The sequence below is a fragment of the Aythya ferina genome (assembly GCF_964211825.1).
Source record: "Aythya ferina genome assembly, chromosome: 5".
In the NCBI taxonomy this organism is placed as follows: Eukaryota; Metazoa; Chordata; class Aves; order Anseriformes; family Anatidae; genus Aythya; species Aythya ferina.
In genome coordinates this window covers 26,920,146-26,933,870 of record NC_140301.1, presented here as the reverse complement: position 1 = coordinate 26,933,870, position 13,725 = coordinate 26,920,146, and the positions used below count along the sequence as shown (strand labels likewise).

General features: G+C 37.0%; 1 long non-coding RNA gene across 1 annotated transcript in view; it reads left to right on the top strand.

Moving 5' to 3' along the window:
- Window positions 1-13,725, top strand: part of LOC311437072 — a 174,209-nt gene that overhangs the window by 96,792 nt on the left and 63,692 nt on the right. The window lies entirely within an intron of this gene.

The window sequence follows — 13,725 nt, the reverse complement described above, 5'->3', positions numbered from 1 at the left end:
GTTAGAACCATGCAGCTGAGCCCTCACACACACTGTTGTGGAAATTAATCATCTGCCTGCTATAAAATATAGCCTAAGCTGTGATAATCACTAACTTTGTCAGAAAAGCCACTCTTTAATCAAAGGCATGATTTAGCATGTAACATTATAAGGAGCAATTGATACACTTTGAGACCAAAACTCATTGAATTTGTAGTTTTTCCTTTTATGGTAGAAATGAATGGTCATATATTTTTCCCTTTTCAAGAAAAGCTAAAGGGTTTAAGCCAACAAGAAAATATTTCCACACTGAACTGGTTTGTGGATATCTTTCCAGAAGCTTTTGATTTAACACTGTTAAACTCATTACCTTTTTTTTTTTTTTCTTTTTTTCTATGGTGGATCAAAACCAGGATCTCCAAAAATACTACTACCGTTCTTGGATTGCCTACTGACTGTATGAAAGAATCAGATTGAAGTAAACTCCTCCTAGGTATCACAGCCAGTTTGGACACTGGCCGAGCCACATGCCCTTTGGTATCTTCTTAAATGCAGAAGCCAAATTTGCAATTTGCTCTGAAAATATGTCTGGGACTTAAATATTTTCAGAGCTGCTTAGAATGTCAACTTTTGGCATGTTTACTCTCCAGCTGTGAGACACAGCATAACACATCAAGTGATAAAAATGGTGAATGAATTAGACTTTAGGCACTAAATAGTCTTTCAGACAACTTCTGACAAGGTAAGATTATGGATCTAGTTATTATTATTATTATTTTTAATCCTACTGCTGCAAACTCCTTTTCAAATCCTTTTTTTTTTTTTTTTTTTTTTTTTTTTGATTGCTTTAGGTTTTATACATGACTGTGTTCTTCTTTGCCATTTTACTGATTTAAGGTTTGAATCATTTGGTTTAATTCTAAGTCATAATTTACCAGCAGTAGTCTTGCTGTCCTCAATTTTAGTAATTTCCATCACACACTGGTAAAAGTTGAGGCATCCAAAAATATATTGACTCACAGTCTAGGTATTTGGTAAATGATCTGCATCTTTCCTTTCAGTTTTTCATTGCCTAGGTATGTGTGACCATTCTTCACATAGCTGTCATTATGCAACAATAAAAACTTCTTTAAAACTTACAAACAAAAAGCCAAATGAGAATGATCAGATGAACCAACTAGTTGGAAAGAAAAGTGTCTATGTGAAATTTTCCTCCATAAAATTTGCATTTGTTCTAATGGCTCCATTTTATTATGTTCATGAACAAATCGTCCCTTCTCTGTAAAGACAAGTACGTAGTGTAGCAGCAGTGTGCACCCCTGTAACCCCTATTCTTAGCAAAATGAGCTGTGCAGCTCTCTCACACTGAGTGTTCAGCTTGCTCATCTGTGTAAACTTCAATATTCATGCCAAGATTAAAGAGTAAGTGTCTTTGAAGGAGATCAGTTGTTTAGAAACACAGAATGTGTCCTAGTAAGTTGCTGAATTATAAGGTAAATTAAAACAGTTGGGTTGGTGCAATGCATTGTGGGTTCTGTCAAATTAAGTGCTGTCACAGAGGATTGTCATGACACAAGAAAATACGACAGAAGGAGTTTAACTGTTCTGATAGAACTGGTGGAAACTTAAACCTTCGATTTAATTACAGTATAAATTCTGAATATTCTATCCAGAAGTTCAATTTAGACTAATAATCACATGCTAGCAGATGTTTTAATGAGTTGCTTTTGTTGGTCATACTTAAACAGATGGAACAGTCCCTATTTAAATTTTTAGAAGTTACATTGGGCTTCTAAACTGGTAATACCTCTCCAATTGTATCTTAACAATGCTAATTAATAATGATCAAACTGAACACTTAAACTTGGCTAAAAACAATTCAAAAATTTTTACTTTACCAATTGCAATAGACGTGTTGTCTGCAGCTGGTATTTATCCTATCCATTTATCCTTGAGTGACTTTTGATGGGATTCTATTCCATGTTGCTTCTTTTAGTCAGCAGAGATGCAGAGGCAACTTCAGAAGAGATTTATCCCATTCCAAAATAAGTTTTGGAGAAAAGTGTGATGAATCATACACTGAAGATGGGTATCTTGTTCTACTGACTATTGAAAAACCCTAGACTGAGAGTAAGCTAGTAAACATAAAATAAAAGGCATCTGATCCATTTGAGCCATCTAATCCCACTTAGTAGCAGAAAGAGAGATGCATGTCTACCACACCTATTTTAGATACTATCTTAGAAGGTTCTTTTCATTTTTCTGTATTTACTTTCGAGTCTAGTTAGCTATTGTAAAATAGATGCCTGAGATGGTTAAATTAGGTGAGATGAATCAGACCTTGAGCTGCATTCTGAAGTCATTAAATGAGGCACAGTTAAAAATGGAAGTAGAATTTGGCTTTCCTAGCTCATTAGCATAGGCTTCTGTTTTTAATCTGTGAGATTATTAGGTGACTGTTTTTCTTTGTAAGCCTGCAAGGAATTATACTTATTACAAAGGCAACCAAATCAAGATGTATGTTATTCCCTTCCCACAGGCATGAGGAGTAGGGTTTTGATTTTCAGTGATTTAAATGCAGTGGTAGGTTAATCCACAGGCGTTCAGGTTCTAACCACAAAGATTTCCTTGTGTGAATTTGAACTGGCGTGTGTCAGTATGCAATGGTATGGGCCACGTAGCCAAGAACAGCTTGTGCCCTGGTGACCAGTCCTGGAATGTGAATAGAAAAATGGTAGAATGGCAATTATCTGAGGCAGTATTACACTGCCTCTCTGCACAAACAGTCTCCTGGAATGACACTTCCATTAGTAGTAAAGACAGATTCAGGCCGTCTACAGGCTTAGATGGCCTTTTCCCAGTACGGTCATCCTGATGTCCCATCTGCTAGATCATTAAAGAATCATAAAGAGCAACCTGTAGGCATTCTGACTTCCCTGGATTTTTGTTACTTTGCTACACTTTCTTTACCTGAAAAAGAGAAAGACAAAATTTTAAAGATTTAAGAGCAGTGATAACCATAGGATTCTGCTCTGAAGCACTTTAATAGTAGCTTTAGTTGGCTTTAAAATAATTTTCTAGACAATTTTTTTTTCTTTTTGATTCATTCACCACAACTTTAGACATGTACCATATCCTCAAAAAAAAAAAAAATCCCCCCTTCCCAAATCTTTCTTGCAGTAGATAACAGAGAATCATGTATGGGGCAAGAAGGACCACATATTAGAGATCATTTGTGAAGTCTGCTTTTATTTGCTAGCTAGAATTGTCTGAACCTCTTCAACTTTCCTGAAAACGGAGAAGTCTTCAGACTAGACGCTAATCCAGAACTGACACCAGATCTTTAGTGAGTACACTGTGATTCAAGGAATCATGTGTCTAGGATTCATGCCACATTTACCATGTGCTTCTCTGTAATCCCTAAATCCTCATTTTGCTAAGGAAGGTACACTACTTCTGTAGTCAGAGAATTACTCAAAATAGTAGTAAGACTAAATGTCCTTTCCTCTTGACATTGATTAAAAACTCAAATGTGTTAATTCTAAAAGCTCTATAAGAGTCAAAAATATTTAATGATTTCTTCAAGTTCATTGGGAATTAAAATTTATGCAAAATTAATTTTATAGAATGTATATAAGTTAATATTAATTAGAATTACTTGTTAATATATTAAATATTAATGTAAAATTATTTAATAAATTATTTATTAATGTACACATTCACATCGAAGTGCACAATGAATCTTTAGAATAGTATTTGTAATATCAGAAGATTAATTATAATATAGTGCCATTTTGGATAAGGACACTCTATAGTTTTTATGTCATGCTAGGGTTAGTTATTTTTTTGGATGAATTCTCAACAAAAAGTTTTTCAAAAAATGACAAAAAAATGTCAAAAGTGGTGACAAAATCTGACGTGTTACAGGTTACATTTGTCTTAAGTTACTGTCTTCCAAAATTACCTTTCCCAGCTAAAAGAAATAGCTTTTCTACACTGCTATTTTATGTTTGATTTACATGATGTTGCATCTTTATTCAAGAAACTCATCTTCCTGTCTTCTTGGAAAGATAATATTCTTGTAGCCCGTTGTGCTACATATCAAGATGCCAAAAGCAGTCTTTGTATGGAATGGCTGATAGCTTTACTACTGTTTACAAAGCTGAATGAATTTTTTTTTTTTTTTTTTGAAATTTAATATTCAGGGAGTACATGCAACGTTCCAGGAGCTGAGGGAATCATAAAACTTTCTCTTTCCATATACATACTTCACAATCACAACATCTCTATGAAACAGGTCATTTCCCTTTCAAAAAATAAAATCCAAACTGGATTGTAAAATTGTATGCAATAAAACTTAAATTACTAACAAATCTTCTTAAAAATATTCTGTGCTTGGAGAGAAACAATCTACTATCAAATCTTTGCTTTGTAATATGCATCAGGGAAGGAAAACTGGAACCAGAACTGGACACTGAGAACAGCAGGAGATTTCAGCATCTTTTCAAAGCAAATTTTGTATTTACTTTTGTTTCAGTTTATATAACCTTTCTGCAACCATAAATTTAAAGAGACAGAAAAGTAAAAAATGCAATACTTGTATAAAACTGCGGTTTGTATAGGAAACTATTACTGTAGGTGTTTCAAAACTTCTCCTAGGTCTTTTCTTTTTATGTATCTCATCAGGCTACATTTTCCAATGAAATTAGTGGTGAATGGTTACTCCACATTCAGTATTTTAATTTCATGACTGCAGACGCTGGAATATTTTTGTGTTTACTCTGTGATTTCTTTATTTAACTGACACATTATAAGTTGATTTAGCATGCTTTATGTAGTCTCACAAAGCATAGTAAAAAAAAAAAGGCAGATTAAAATGCATAAATGCATACAGTAAGAAGATGTCAGAAAAAAGAGAAATAAATAAATAACCTACCTTTCCTTATTTAGACCTTGAATCAGCTTTTCCATTTTCTTGAAGGTCTGACCCTCTTATTTTGAAGACTTTCTAAACAGCTTGCCTAATAAAAAATCATGGTATCAGTTAGTATGACTTAATCTTTTATTAGTCATTGTAAATCAATGAATAACTCACTTTTTAATGAATTCACAACTTTTCTATTTCCCTTCTATTTCCTTTTTTTTTTTTTTTTTTTTTTTTCCCCCTCCATTAGTCATTAAAGTTACTAGTACCTTCTTTCCCTCTTTCAGTGTCATGATGGTTGATCGCTAGTTATCAATAGACATCCAAATTCTAGTGCTGCTGGAACTGATAAAAGGCTTTTCTTAAGAACTGAGAACAATTAATTTTGGGTGGTGCCTTAGAGCTTTTTGTGGGAGATGTTATCTTGCTCCATATAAAATTAGATCAAAACTGAACTAATGAATGAATGTTCTCCATAGCTTTGTATGGTTACAGCATTCCATTTGTAAATATCAGAACAAATGTATCTTCTCAGAGCTTTCATACATGGTACTAAGCCATATGAAGATCAAAACCATTAGCAGTTTTATGAGTTTCCACATATTTTATTGCCTCTGTGGCAATTAGAGCACAGTTTGCAGCTCTTTGCCTTTCTCCATGGATTTTTGTACTTGCAGAAACAAAAGAAAATATTTTCAGAAGCATCTCATTGCATGTGTATGTGTTCATTTGGACTTAGTGAAGCCAAGTCCCATGTAACTATTCCTCACTCAGTACACATTATTATCATCTCTGCTTGTAGGATACATGCTCTGGAAACATTTTTCCAGATAAACATTAGGATTAATTTACCTTTTCCATTTCACATCACACTAACTGTCTTATTATGTTATTGAATAGTGCACTGTGTCTTTAGCAGCTGGTGATTTGTTAGCTTACAGAATAAATTCCTTTTATTTGTGTTAATATCCAAGATCTTTTTTTTTTTTTTTTTTTTTTTTCCTACTGAGTTTATCCAATTTCTATTATTCTGGTCCCAGAGGTCATCTATTCTTCCTGTACCCAGCCTCCTCTGCATTTATGGTGGCTCCTTACCTGGTGTCAGACTTTTTCTGCCAACATCACAGAAATAATACTGTACTTAAACAGTCCTTAAGGAACTGCTTTAGGAACCTGCCTTGTAGGTAGGTTCCTTCCCCTACTCCCCTCCTGATCCCCCAACTTTTCTTTAATACTTTAGTAGTTCTTCACCTAGGTTATAAGGTTGATGGTTAAATGTGTAATTGCATCAAGTGCTCTTCTGAAATCTGAAATATTAAATCTAAACCTAAAGAGAGATGGTCTATGCAATTTATCTAGAAAAATACATGTAAATATACATATTTCCATTTGAACTAATAAAAGTATAGTTGTATAGCATACCAAAGAGAAAGGTTATATGGAAATCTAAAGAGCTTATTTCATTTGTCTAGAAAATAATGGTAAAGAGGGTAATGGTACAAGGTCTGTATTAAGTCTAGCCTAGTCTATCTTTGTATTTCATTTTTTTTTTTTCTATCTTCTGCTTTCCTCCCATATGTTTGGATGGTCTTTCTTTCATTATCTGTAGCTTTGATTATGGTTGAGATTAAATACAATTTTTGTCTACAAGTCACAGACACTATAGTATCTAGTCCTATAAATATAAAATTTTTAGAATTACTTGGTTTTATTCTGTGGCTTTAAATAACTCCTGCCTATAGATAATATATTTCTTCAAATTCCGAAAGTGCTGGAAACTTTATCAATGATTAATTTAAAACTGTGAAAAACACTTATAATCAAGAACTATGCAATGAAGGAAACATGAGCTAGTATACTTTTTCATCTGTAATTTCAATGAATCTTCAGCTAGTGAAGTTACTAGGGATCATAACAGATTAAATATGTTCAGGAAAGAGAATTTCTAGAGTTCATATTCAAGTTTTAAAATTTTTATTGTCTTTTGTCTTAAGTTATGCATTGAACCAGATATTAAATTTTTGTTCCACATCCTAGCAGAATAAAAATTTTCTTTCCTTATGCTCATAAATGTGCTGATGGTTGAATGACTAAGATTTGCATTTTGAGTGTAGTCACCAACAGCATTTTAAAGCAAACAACTGCGATTTCTTGTGATTAATGATAAGCTATTCCTGATAAAAGATGTTATGGCATGTACTAGTAAAACACTTTGAATCAGTCATAAGACAGATGGAATGATTCCTCAGTTCTGACTGGCTAACACATAGGGTGTTTGTTCTATTGAAATACCCTGTACATGAAAAACAAATTCGTGTCAGCAAACAAAAAGACAATTTGCAATTTGATTCTCTTCAGCTTACAATTTATCTCTCCTGGTCATCTCTGATAATGAAACTGTGGTGCTATTTTTATTTTATTTTTTACAGAGAAGCTCAAGTCTTTGAAAGGAGAAACTGGGTCACTAGATATCTTTCTATGAAGATCACTCAGTTTACAAAGAACCCAATGCAACACTACTTCCCATCTGGAAGTGAAGACATGCTGTTTGTAGCAATCTGGTATAGTGTTATCATGGAGCATTTTCTCGTGCTTGAGGGATAAATAAATAAGTAAAGGCCTGATTTCCCAATGAGTACAAGAAATTCCATTTCAGACACCTAAGACAGTGGCCAGATTTCCCAGACTGCCCAGCCTCCAGCAGTTTCTAGAGTGAGCAGTGAGAGCTACTTGTTGAAAGTCTGGCACCATCTGCTCCAGAGCTGCACTTTTCCATTTTATCCAGGCTGGAATATCATACACACACAGTAATGGTTACGACATCCCGGGTGCCAGGCACAATCATGTGATGGGCAGGATATTTCACAGCTGCTCTTAAGTAACCAGCATTCAAAACTTTACATACTCACAGATCATTACTATCTGAGACTTTGCTAAAGAAAGTCCAAGGACTCTGGGTAGTGCTGAAGTAATTTCCTGCATGGCAAATTTTGTGGACAAATCCATCACCTGTGTACTGTTGGAATGCTGTGTGCTATCATAGGCCTTTTGTGTAAGGTGCGAAAGATAGACCCAAGTGATTGGCAAAGGCCCCAGGGTACTCTTTTTAACGACACAAATATTAACTCCCAAAACTGAGCCATACTCAAGTGTGGATAATAATCACTTAAATTTCTCCAGAGGGTTCAGTTAAAACAAGCATTTGTGTCTCTTTGCTTCTCCATACAACCTTCCAAAATACAGTATAGTCTGTCCATCTCCCCAAAGCAGTAGCTAGATTTCATTAGTGAGCAATATAGAAACTCTGGAGAGCAATATAATGCTATACTGAATGTAGGTCACTATTAATCATTAATGACGTAGGGCTCTAAAAATGGTGCAAACATCACATACCATCAGGTTGAGTTTACATGGATAACAATGACACTGGGTATTCATTCCAATTTGTTAAAATTGAATGTGTGTCTGGTTGTAGAAAATGACTGAGTTCTGCCAGAATTTAAGTTTTCATTTTTTATCTCCACAGGGGAAAATAAACCGGTGATGATTTTTTTTCCAATGCTCAAGTTGTTAGATCCTAAATTTCCAGCTGCTCATACTGACACCTTTTCAGGGACTCTCTGTGAACAATTTAATCATTTCTTTCAGCAGAAAAACTGACTCCATTACAGTGCAGTGGCCCAGAGGACCAGCAGCAGCTGTTAAAATGCAATCACGGTTGAGCTCATATAAATTGTTATAAAAGTTCTTTCACTGTTTCTGTATTTAAACTTGCTAAAGTACATCCAGTAAATGCATCCAAATTCTCCTTTAGATGCTTGCTCTAGGGTTATGAAAGAAGGTCTCTCTGTAGCAGTCTTTGTGTTGGTCTTTTATCCTTGGTAATGTTCCAGCTACTCTGAAAATGGTAATTATTAATTCACTGTGGGGGAAAAAAAAAAAAAAAAAAAAAAAGCGCACCACATCTATCCTGATATTCTGATTCATTTTCTTCCAATTTCTAACCTGCTGTTTCTGGCAAAAGCCTTTTTGATAAAGTGAGGGCTGAGTACTTCTGAGGCAGGCTTTGACAAAATTAGGTGCCATATGTGACAAGTTTCAGTTGGTGTTTATTTAAAGTAAGGGGTAGACCACAGTGACTCCATTTGGTAGCTGAGGTCTAGATTGACAAAAGAGTATTTAGCTGCTTGGCTCCTCTCTAGGGAGTAACCCTCCTGGGAGTTAGGCACCTTATACCTTTGTGGACTTGAGCCTTTCATCCTGAGTTGATAGGGTAAAGTGAATCTCTTTGGAGCAGGCCAGTACCTGCTCTAGCATCTCCCGCATCTGACTGAAATCACACAACAAGTATGTACTTAAGAGACTCCTGAAAGATGCAGGTTCAAACTTTGTTTCCCTCATCAGGCTCTACAGGGTGTGTGTGTGTCTGTGGAAACTGCAGTTCATATGGCCATGTGGGTATGTTGCAAAAAAAGGCTGTGAATTTATAGGTAGTTAGCTACTTAAGAAAAAGGGTTTTTGTGTGAAGACTTACTCAGGGCTAAATTTGAAGTGTTTTAAGTTTTCCTTGCTGTGGAGGTGAGCTACCTGGATTTGCCTGGTATTTACCTGAGGCTAAGAAACACAGCTGGCTGGTTGCTCAAAAGCTGCTGTTGCACAGTAACCAGTTCATATACTCAGAAGAGAAATTGTCATCTATTCACGTGGAGTTTGACCAAACCCAACACCAAACTACATGTATTTTCACAGAAACTCCAGGTCTGCCTTCGAGTAGTACTGTGATGGTGATAAGGAAGATTCATTTGTCAGGCAACAACTTGAACTTTGAAAATCCTAACATCAGCACTCCATAACCATCCCCCAGTGATAACAGGCAATGGTTATCTCAGATCCTCAAATATATTTGGATGTGGTCTACCTTGACTTCAGCAAGGCTTTTGACACCGTCTCCCACAGCATTCTCCTCAAGAAACTGGCTGCTCTTGGCTTGGACTGGCGCACGCTTCGTTGGGTTAGAAACTGGCTGGATAGCCGGGCCCAAAGAGTCGTGGTGAATGGAGCCAAGTCCAGTTGGAGGCCAGTCACTAGTGGCGTCCCCCAGGGCTCGGTGCTGGGGCCGGTCCTCTTTAATATCTTCATCGATGATCTGGACGAGGACATCGAGTGCACCCTCAGTAAGTTCGCAGATGACACCAAGTTAGGTGCGTGTGTCGATCTGCTTGAGGGTAGGAAAGCTCTGCAGGAGGATCTGGATAGGCTGCACCGATGGGCTGAGGTCAACTGCATGAAGTTTAACAAGGCCAAGTGCCGGGTCCTGCACCTGGGGCGCAATAACCCCAAGCAGAGCTACAGGCTGGGAGAGGAATGGTTGGAAAGCTGCCAGGCAGAGAAGGACCTGGGAGTGATGGTGGATAGTCGGCTGAATATGAGCCAGCAGTGTGCTCAGGTGGCCAAGAAGGCCAACGGCATCCTGGCTTGTATCAGGAACAGCGTGACCAGCAGGGCTAGGGAGGTGATCGTCCCCCTGTACTCAGCTCTGGTGAGGCCGCACCTCGAGTACTGTGTTCAGTTTTGGGCCCCTCGCTACAAGAAGGACATCGAGGTGCTTGAGTGGGTCCAGAGAAGGGCGACGAAGCTGGTGAGGGGCCTGGAGAACAAGTCCTACGAGGAGCGGCTGAGGGAGCTGGGCTTGTTCAGCCTGGAGAAGAGGAGGCTCAGGGGCGACCTTATCGCTCTCTATAGGTACCTCAAGGGAGGCTGTAGCGAGGTGGGGGTTGGTTTGTTCTCCCACGTGCCTGGTGACAGGACGAGGGGGAATGGGCTTAAGTTGAGCCAGGGGAGTTTTAGGTTAGATGTTAGGAAGAACTTCTTCACTGAAAGGGTTGTGAGGCATTGGTACAGGCTGCCCAGGGAAGTGGTGGAGTCACCATCCCTGGAAGTCTTCAAAAGACGCTTAGATGTAGAGCTTAGGGATATGGTTTAGTGGAGGGCTGTTAGCGTTAGGTCAGAGGTTGGACTCGATGACCTTGAGGTCTCTTCCAACCTAGAAAATTCTGTGATTCTGTGATTTACATGTCACTGAATTTTTGGATCTACATAGGTTTTCAACTCTGAGCCTAATGCCTCTGTGCCTGTTGGCAACTCTGTTGAATGGGTTATTAGTAAAATCCTGTGTTATAAGATTGGGGTTAATGAGATCCTGTGCTAAAGGAGGACACTATGAATAGCTAAAATGGGTAACAAAGATTATTACTGAACCAAGGACTGTTTAAAGGGAAAGCTTCTTTGCCATTTAGAGACTCACAAAGTGAATCCAATTGGAAAGAGCAAATCTGAAATACTCAAATTTTTCCTCCTTACAATCTTTCATGGTTCAAGGACTTGTGTTGTTTAAACTGTACCTCAGTCTTCAATAAAGTGGTTTCTGAGATCCCACTTTTCATGACTTCCTTATCATATTAATTGATTGTCATGAATTCTGTCTGTTTCTGCTCAGCAAAGCTGCTCCATTGCCATCTTCTCATACTCTCTTAGTGCCTGTACACAGTACGTAATATTTGTATGGTATATCATAGTTTTTTGTCTGCATGCAAGTAAAGGCAAACTTTTACATTGGTAATATAAGGCTTGCTGTTATCTCCAGTGAGGTATAGGGCATTCCTTTATACAGCTTGGTTCAAAAACAATTGCATATTGGTCCTTCTGACACCTGGGGAGATTGAGTTAACAGATCAAAGCTCAGAACTGATTTTGTTATTTGTGGTTGTTTCACTCAGTCAGAAATAATTTGTAGAAGACCTTCAGGGCACCTTTGGCTAAGCATAGCTGCATCGATTGCAGAGATATGCATACTTTTTGTGAATGTATTTGCACGGATTTGGAAGTATAAGGTATTTAGACTAGTGTTTTCTTGGAGGAATACCAGTGAACCATGTGGGTGTACACATTTCTGCATCCCTGAAGAGACATCTATGGGCTGTGAGCATAGTTAAAACAGAAACAACTGCTAATATTTTGAGAGGAAAATGAAAGAGAACCATATAAAATGAAAGAGAACTGAAATCCAGCATAAAGTATCAGTCTATTAGAACTGCATTTAGTGGATAACCAGGAGGGGACAGGATAGGACAAGAGAGAACAGGATGCTTCCTTTCTTCTCTATTGATCTTGATGCCTCCTGGCTAATAACAATATTTTCAGTAGAGAAAGAAAAAAATCGGTAATAATGCGTGTGACAGACACATTATTCCTATTTTAAAAATAGTAATAAATTCATGAGCAGGTTAAGTGATTTCAGAACTTTCTCATTTGATAAAATATTAGCATACACCTGGAAGAGCTGGTGAGGAAAAGAAGAGAGTGACAGACACCATGGGTTTCAGCCTGTCATTATCCAGTAATGCACACAGTTGCCATTGACAAAAGGGAGCTATTATGTCAAGTTAGTTAAAGGAGAGAAGTCGTCTGCAATACTCACCAGTTTCCAAGTTCTGGGGGGTGAGACAAAGAGGAGAGAAGAAAATTAATACATTTAAGGGATGGGGAAGCAATTTGTTATTGTGTAGCTATTTTTCACTTATTGAAAGGTATGCCTTATAATGATTGCTATGTACCCTGAGCTTGGGCTGAGTGATTAAACACTCTGAAAGACTCTAAGGGTGAAATAATTAAACCTGTATCTTTTCCAATAGAAACAGCATCCAAGAAGATAAAATGATGGCTGTGATATAACAGCATTTCAGATTAAAAAAATTAATAAGTATTTGAGAGTTACAACATCAGAAATCTATGAGGAGTCTGAGTAGTAGAAATTTTGTGTTTCTCACAGGACTTCCACAAATATGAAAATCCTTAAATTACTATTCTAGCACATTTGATGTACATCGTGTTCATTCTAGAAACTTCTGATTTCATTAGCAAAATAAAATCTAGCTAAAACAAAGCATTTAGCTTTGTAGGCAGTGATGATTAAAAATAACTTCGTAGATATTTTAATTCTGACATTCCAGAGATGTTTACCGTTATGAAGATAAGCAGAACATACACAAAAACCAAATGAACAACAATCCGCATTCTATCATTGAAATTAACTTTGCAGATGACTTGCTCCTGGGCTCTGAGACCAATTCTTTTTTTAGAGAACAGTCTGCAGAACCAGAAAATAAAGACAAAAACAGCCAGTTTACAACCTCAGGGACAAAATACCACACAGAAAGTAGCTTTGTGTTTTTTGTATTTACTTTTAAGTGCTTGCTTTAGTTATTAGAACAATGCTTTTTTTTGTTCTCCTCAAGAAGTCTACCTCAGCTCTGTGGTTTAAATTGATAGTTGAAATGTCAATAACTTCATTACAGTTAGGGAGAATTCATACCAGAAGCCTTTTGCTTTGGACTATTTACCACATCTGCTGTATGTTTCTGTTTTATATAACCAATGCATAATGAAGTAAAAGCAAGATACTTTTGAAGCATCTGCATTATCATTATCAGATGCTACTTTCCTTGATTTTATCCATCACTGTAATTTTTACACCTCGGTGCTGTTGTAAATGAGGGCTAGGTAACCTGATTACCACTGGCATTAAGGCCCCTTCTATCAAGCTCACAGAAAAGTCTAATACAGCTACATAGTCTAACATAGTGTTATCAATATTTGTTTCAAGGTCCTTGGACCTTGGGAAAGTAATATTCAGAGGACCTAAATCTGCTCAATGTTCACCTGAATGTTCATACATGTCAGGGAAAGACAGTCAGCAAAAGGTGAATGAATAAAAATGGGGATCATCAGAATATTATATCTCAAGCCATCTCTGTGTGAGATAA